This window comes from Struthio camelus, chromosome 25, assembly GCF_040807025.1.
Source record: "Struthio camelus isolate bStrCam1 chromosome 25, bStrCam1.hap1, whole genome shotgun sequence".
Taxonomy (NCBI): domain Eukaryota; kingdom Metazoa; phylum Chordata; class Aves; order Struthioniformes; family Struthionidae; genus Struthio; species Struthio camelus.
Window position 1 is genome coordinate 3442432 of NC_090966.1, and position 7997 is coordinate 3450428.

The 7997-nt window shown below is 45.9% G+C and overlaps 1 long non-coding RNA gene across 1 annotated transcript; it reads right to left on the reverse strand.

Moving 5' to 3' along the window:
- Positions 1–455: 455 nt before the first annotated feature.
- On the reverse strand, positions 456–7594 carry LOC138062201 (uncharacterized). The gene is made up of 3 exons (XR_011136291.1): positions 7440–7594; positions 1164–1300; positions 456–563 (listed from the first exon to the last, which is right to left on the reverse strand). It is a non-coding gene; the product is annotated as an uncharacterized lncRNA (long non-coding RNA).
- Positions 7595–7997: the final 403 nt, after the last annotated feature.

The window sequence follows — 7997 nt, forward strand, 5'->3', positions numbered from 1 at the left end:
CGGAGAGCTACATCCTATAGTGCCACTGCCTTGCTGAGTGATTCTTAACAGGCTACCTTATTTTCCGAGTTCTAGGTTTCTTTATACACAAAATGAAAGTAATGATACTTCTATCCTGTCTCTTAAGCTTAGAGATTTGGGGATGAAAAATGTGAAAAAAGAAGTACATTTTCCTCTGGTGAGTCCCCTTCTAAATAACTGGCTAATTTAGTCCTTGAAACTGTACTTGTTCTCTGTGTTAAACTTTACACGATTTCATTTTGAATTATATGCTTTAGTTCCGTCTCTTGTTCCTCAGAAAGTCTATAAAAGCACTTTGAATCATTCATGAATAATTCAAGTTTAGGAACCGTTCCAGACCCTTCTCTCTGGATAACACCAGGCATTTGTTCTAGTCGGCACATGAAACAAGCCAAAAAAACTCACTGAAACACTTTTTTTTCCAAACTCTTTTTCTTGAAATGTCTTCATCATCTTTTCTTTCTTTTTAACTTCTGCTTCAGTTCCAGTGCAGCTCCCAACTGAAAGCCTCCAAAGAAGGTAGTTTTCATGGGATTATGATCCTAGGAATAATTAAGATGAGGAAGCCTATGAATTAAGGAGCCGTCATTTCATTACTATAGCAACCCTGCTTGTCTTTCCTTAAGTGGCAGATTTCAGAAAACAGGAAAAACAACCTAAAAAGTAATTGCTGTCCTGCTGCCAAAGGAGTAAAGCTGGGAAGCAAGCTGGGACAGCCAGCCTTCTGCTCTCCACCAGAGGGGACCTCTATTTGCCATTTCCATGTAACCCAAGCACATTAGGAGGCACTTCTTTTAGCTCCCGTGAGTGAGGGATACACTCCTGGTGTAGGCCACTGGGTGGTACATCCACATTAGAAGGATGCATAATAGATTATACAGGAAAAAAATGTCATTTAGGTACATGAATGTGAACTCTGCACCCAATCAAGTATAGGCGGTGCTGCCTGCATGGTGGAGATGTAATGGGGGTGTCCCCAGTGGCTCAGAGATCCAAGCTCCCACTAGGCACCATAGAGGCTTTGGGAAGGATCTGCTTTAGGATGAACTGATTTGCTCTCTCAATGACGTCTCTAGTTGGGTCGACCAGATCCCCAGTGACCGCAGAGGGAGCTGAGACCTAGCGCACATGGAGATACCCACCTTTAGATGTCCTCATGTGGGGCTGATTTATCTCTCTATAACATTTGCTTAGGGGAATGCTCTGAACAGGAAACTCAAAACCTCTTGGGCATGATGAACAGGTCAGATGAAGAGAGATCTGCCCCACTACCATGCTCCTGCCAGAAGAAAAGAGAAGATATTGGTATCCTAATGGAGAAGCTGGCTCTTAAGAGATTTCCAACCTGAAAGCAGGACAGTTTGGTCAGAGAGAGAGGGACTGAGCTCCTCTCCTGGTGCACCACACAAACAAGCAGGTTCCAAATCCAACTCCAGCCCTGCTCTCCGTGTCCTGTTCTTCAGCACCACGAGGACATGACAGGATTTCCCAGCCCTGATTGACTTTGCAAAGCCAGCAGGTAGAAGACTTTTCTTTGCATTTGTATCGAGAGCAAATCCTAGCTTGAATTAATTACAGTGAAATAATGAGGGCACCTGAGGCTGTTGTAACGGAGGTACGCTCCTCTGATCCTCCTGGCTTGTTAAGAGGGGCTTCACAGACAGCCTCGCCACTGCCAACAGGATGAGCAAGTCCGTTACACAGTAACCCACCAGAGTACCAATTAGCAACAGCTGAGTTGCCCATTTTGACACAGTTTGTCCTCAACTACCCCAAACTGGGCAGAAATGCGATCTTCTGCCAGGGTAAGGCTGCCATCAGCTGTGAATCCCCTACACTGGAAAAAGGAGGTGACGGAGAACGGAGGTGAAAACACCTATTGTTTCCCATCCCCGTTTCCCTGGCTGTGATAGTAGCAATGCCAGCAGGGCTGTAGTGCTCACTCCCAACTGATATCCATGTGGGAACTGAGCCAACATTATGGCACAAGTTGTGCTCAGCCTCCGCCCTTCCAGCAGCCTCTGTAGCATGGGTTAGGTTAGCTGGCAACGCAGCGGAGAACAAGCATGAACCCAAGTCCGAGTCAGCCCTGGAGTTAACCAGCAGCGCAAGCACTCCGGGGTCCTACATGAGACAGCATCCTCTGACTCAGCAGCCAGCCCTTTCATCTGGTCATCCACCTCCCTGTGCAGAGGGAAACGATTTAGTCAGACAAAATTGTAGAGGATTTACAGGGCTACCAAAATTCCTCTCAACACAGGGCCAGCTGATTCCACTGCTCACTTTACTCAGATCTGTTTCAAGTGGCTGCAATTGTTTACTTCCATAACTCAGTAGAGACCTCATCAACAGGGTTTTGGGGAAATGCAGCTGATCAGACGTGACTTGACTTAAAGAACTCCTTTAAAGCCTCCCAGAAACACTGTATTTGGGGGGATAGAGTTATGCCAAGGCACATAACATCGTTAGACCTGCTGTTATGTAAACTGGAGCAGTGGATAAGGAATGGGCAAAGTCTGCCAGCCAAGTGGCGTGGTGGCTGGATTCCCAGCACCTGCAGGCTGCTCAGGACCTGGCTATGTGCAAACACATCATTTAATTTGTCTCTGCTCCCCAGCATGCTGAATGGACCTAATCCTTTCCTCTCCTCAGTGGTGTTTGGATGGGTTAGGTAATGTTTATTCAATGATCTGAAAAGCAGTAGGGACAGGAACTAGACCAGATTATGGTATTTAGTCTTCAGTAAGATTATTTCCACTCTAGAGAGAAGCTGTTTTTGCGTTGCTAGGACAAGCCTCCTCCTAAATCCTTGTCCTTTATGTGAGGGGAAGAATATATGACACTTCTGTATACCTTTTGGATATAATTTAAGCTAGTGCAAAATGACACAGTAATAACTGCATAGGGTAGAGTTCTCCCTCTGCAGAATTGCACAGCGCAGGCCTTGTTGCTCTGTGGATCTGCTCAGGCTAGACAGATCCCTTCAAATTGTCTAAAATATGAGAGAAGAGATCCTTTTCATGAGCCATTTGCTCCTTGGCTCCCATGTAGACATCACGACAGGGAATCTCCAGCTACAGCACTGATTTCTGTTCTTGCAGAAATCGTGGCATTTGTGATGTTTATTGGAGTGGTGCCTGCAAGTCTCAGCATCTTGTACCCCACTGTGCCAAGTGCTACCCAACCACAAGCCAAGCTGAAGGTAGACCACAAAAAATTAACATGAGCTTCTATGCAACAAGGTTTCAGCCCAACTTGCAAGGAGAGGCACGACGGCCAGGTAGTTACCATAGCGTCCTTCTGGAGTCAGGTGAGAGAGAGACACCTCCAGACTGTGTAAGGGTTTGGGTGGGTTCAAGAGGACACTGTAAAAGTTTATGGAACAAAAACCCACTGAGGGATATTGAATGTACAGAAACCATCACATGAAGCTTCTAAACTGAAAATTTGTGTTTGGTTGGAGAGTTGTGTGTAAGAATCATATAAACCTGCCCTGATCTTCATCTTTAGGCCTCTTCTTACGGGCAGTGTTGGAGAGGGCTGTGTGAACCCTTGATCAGTCTCATCATGGCCATTATTGCATTGTTTAAATTATATTACATTATTTAGCTAGCTCTAGAATTGGACTGAGTGTCTTGCTGTGCTTGTCTTTCTCCATCAGTGGCAGAGGAGAAGGAGGCAAGTTTGCCTGAGAAAGTACCTAATGTTAGCTGAGAACTAAGGCCCAGAAGAGCAAAAACAGAGCATTCCCTGGTTTCAGTAGGGGAAAAAATGCAGACTGGACTCAAAAATCCTTTTTTCCAAGCTCATTTCCAAATTTACAAAAAAAAAATTTGCAAATTAAAAGCTAAAGGAAGAAGACACAAGACTGATGTGAATGCATCAGTGGTTCTCTAAGAGCCTGGGTGAGAGGAGAGGTGAGCTGGGCAGAGGGAGAGGCAGGTCACAAGGACCCTGCTAGTGGGGATAATGGTGGAATTTCTTCCTCATGCAGCTTTCCCGAGGAACTCCAGGAAAAGGGATCAGAACTGGGCTTCCTCAATCAACTCGCATCCATGAATCGAATTATCCTGCCCTTCAACCCACCTGGTCCTTACCCGAGTTCGGGACATGGCATCTCTTCTTGCATGTGTCTAATGAAGCCATCCTCTTCCTCCCCACAACCTCATGGCACTTTCGGTTGTGCCTGCCTCTGTCCCCTTATAGGCAAATACTTTTCAATCTGCAACTATTTTAATTTATTTTGGCATCTGCCCTATTTTCTTTTTTTTTTTTTCTTTTCCTGGCAAGTTTCCTCAATCACTGCTATCCCACCTCACTCTGACCTTCAGCTGCTGTCACTGCATCCTTTATTTTCTCTCACCTGGGCAGGACGATTGGGTTACAGCTTCCCTGGGCTGATGGAGGCTTAGCACTGCAAGTCAGCCTGGGTAGGGAGAAGAGTTCCTACTATGGCTGTCTTCCCCAAAATCTCCTCTACCAAGCCCTAGCGTCCTTGCTGGTCTCATATCTGCAGGAGGGACAGAAAGTTCCTTCCAGAAGATGAAGGAGAAATCACTTTTCCCTGGTTAATGGCATCAGAGTAAAGCCGCTGAGCGCTCTGTCTTTGGGTGTGAGGTTTACTTGCGTGGCTGGTGAAGCAGGCTGCTACCAGGTTTGTAGAGACAGGCATGACTCACTGCTCTCACTTGGCAGAGTATTTAAGATGAATTATCTGATCAGTGTAAAAGCATTTTCATGTCAGCCAGAGCTATTTGTAGTGAATTTGGTAAGTGATATCTGGGCAGAAAAGAGTTGCCAGAAGAATCAAAAGAGAAAAGTTAGATCTTGTTTAACAACAACAAAAAAAGTCCAAGCAACAATGAAACATTGGCATTGAATTTTTTTTTCCTTTTGAAACAAAAAATTAAAATTAGATCAGCCTAAACATAATAGGAGAAAAAGATTAAGAACTGCTTTCCCCCACCACCTTCCTCTGTCATCCCTGCAGCATGTGACTAGAGGCATCTTCAGAATGCCCTTAAAAACAGTATCACTTTCATACGATCACCTGGATTCCCCCAGGTGTTTCTGGGTACTTTCCAGGCTAGGACACAGCCCAGGTGGATTCCTCTGTCTGCACAGAAACCTTTGCAATATGTGATGCCTTGCTCCCTTCAAGTCGGCCTCAGGGAGGAGCACACCATAGCAGTATCCCAGGTTGGAGTCTAGGATGAACATGAAAATCATCGGATGAACATGAAAATCAAAATGTGCCCAGACCTAGATTGCAAAGGACAACACAGGAGACCCCACGGCTCCAGGGCAGCCCAGGGCTTCTCAGTCTTTGAACCTCCCCCAGGCTTGTAACAGCACAAACTGCAGGTTCAGGAAAATCAGGGTGCTTTATTAGCATTGCTGACAGCGCTTGTGTTCACGGTCTGAGGCAGAAGAGGCCAATTCCCTGCTTTCATTTACAAAGGCAACAGAGATGGCTCTGTAGGCATCCTGATTTAGAGTTTTTAGAGTTTTAATAACAGTGAGTGAGGGGGAAAAAAGTCCTATCTTTGCTTCTTCAGTTATTCATGCTTTAACAGAGCAACAAATCAACTTTTAATGGAACAACAAAGCAGCTGCTGCTAATTTCACTGCTGTGACTCAGAGTCAGGCCAAGATCTTGGCCAGGCTAGGTGTAAAAGGAGATTTGCTACTGGCCTAAAATGATCCAGGAGTCAGATCCTGAAAGTAGAAATCAGGGTACTGAGGAAGCAGCTCTCCAGGGCTGACGGGAACCTTTAGCAGCAAACCCCGAACCAGCTAAAAACTGGCAATCACTTATCTCCGCTTGGAAGCCAGATGCATGTGACTGCAGTTATCTCCAAACAGACTGGCAGCCTCACGCTTTTAAGAAAGGAAGCGCGTTTTGAGGCTCTGCTCTCTAATAAAGCAGCCAAAGTCCTTATTTACCCAGGGCTTAGTGAAAGTCAGAGTGAGCAAAGCAGTGACCAGCAAGCAGGCAGGATTCGTGCTGCAGCCGTGCAGCCGACCTGGAAAGAGCAGCAAAGGACAGGTAACACGGGAGGCTGTGCCACTGGAGAGAAAAATTGAAGCTGCTGGTTCCCTGAGAGCCTCTCCTGTGATCGTGTTCTCCTCCTTAGAGAAAGAAGAGACCCCCTTTACGCAGAAAACTGTGATTTAGTTGAGCAAACCTTGCCAGACAAAGCTCTTCCTCCCTTTTCTCTGGGAAACCTCTGATAACGGCAGGATAGACGCAGGACTGACACCCATTAATCAAAGGCAGGACAAAACAAAGTAACCTGCAGTCTTCCAGAGCTTGCTGTGTCAGAGTCATATCTGCGTCTGGGTGCTCATCGCTTACAGCAGCCAGGGACTGCCCGATCAGGAGACGGCCCCGAGCAGCGGGATGGGAAATCATCGGAGCAGCGCGTCTTCAGCACTTCACGCTTTTCAGCTGCCTTTCCACTGTGGGAGAGCAGCACCATCGTGCTGTAGCTCAGACATTTAGGAAGCATTTGCAGTGCTCCACCCTCTGCACAAGTTTTGTAAAGCTAGTCTAGTTTGAGCAGTGCGATCTACCATCTACCATCAGCCTGATTCTGTATTTGAATGGCACATTTAAGTTTGCCTTAACCTGTTTCAAACCAGCTTAGCAGGAATGGACTCAAAACCAGTTAAAAGCAAAGTTGGAGACGCAAAGCCTTCTATGAATTCACATTTCCCTCTGTTAAATCACTGTCTTCCTGCAGAGACCAGGTATAAAAATACCTCTTAGGAGTTTCACTGGGATTCCTGATTCACAAAACCTTTAGGTGGTCGTGTTTTTCTGCCATTCATTCATTGACTCTAAAGATTATTTATTATTTGCTGACTATCAAATCAGTGAAGAAATCAATGAATAAATCAGTATACAGAGTGCAGGTCTTTGCTAGGCAACAGGCTGCGCTCTTAATGTTTGTTAGCCAGCACACATATATACAGAAGCAAACTTAAAGTCCAGTGATAACTGCAGAATAACTCTGTGTGTGGATACACTTATTCTAGATGCCTTTCTATAAATGACTTTTTCTGGGGTAGTTTAATTTGGTTTCGAAAGCTAAACCAGAATAAGACTTTTCACTGCAGATGAAGAGTATCCAAGCAGAGTTATTCCAAGACCATTTATTTTTCAGGAAGCATGTTTGGGGGCTGTTTGGTAGCAAAGCCAAAGCCAGCAAAATGATCTTAGTTTTTGGTCTCAGACCAACACACACAGCCTTCTTGTCCCAGCCGTCAGCTTAGAAAACTTTGCCAAAATATTTCCTTATGTAAATTCACTGAAGCCAGTGTACTGTGCCAGAAACATCTACAGACTCCAGCAAGGCTGTTCAAGTATTTACAGCTACTAGGTGTCGCAGCGGGACTGAGAGCCAGAGGCCTACCTTTGAGGGGTCCTTCTTGTTCCAAAGTGGCAAGGATGCAGAGGACAAACTGGCAGGAGGCCACTGCCTCCGCGCTGAGATCTTGCATCAGGGTGGCTCCAGGAACCGACTGTGCTTTCAGAGCCAAACACACTGGCACTGCCAGCCCTGTCCTGGCTCAGGAAGTGCTTACGTGTTTGTAGTGTGGCAAAATAAGATATGTAGGTTGCCTTTAACTGCTCTGGGATCTTGGATCACTGGCTGTTTTGGTGCCAGGGTGCTGCAGGACTGGACAGCCAGGACTGGACACTTGCAGTCTCTCTGCTCTTCCACCATATCATGCAAACAGCACTGACATGTTCTGCATCCCAGACTATATGTGTGAAAACACACCCTCAACCATGTACACACGAGAACACAAGCCTGGGGGACAGGCTGATGCACTGGACATAATCATGACCCGAAAACTCATCAAAAGGGCTATTTTCAAAATCAAATCCTTCTATCACCCAACTGCAGTGTCTCCTTCAGACCTATTTTTTCCTGGCCTGAGATATTAGACTCCCCACAGTGGTTATG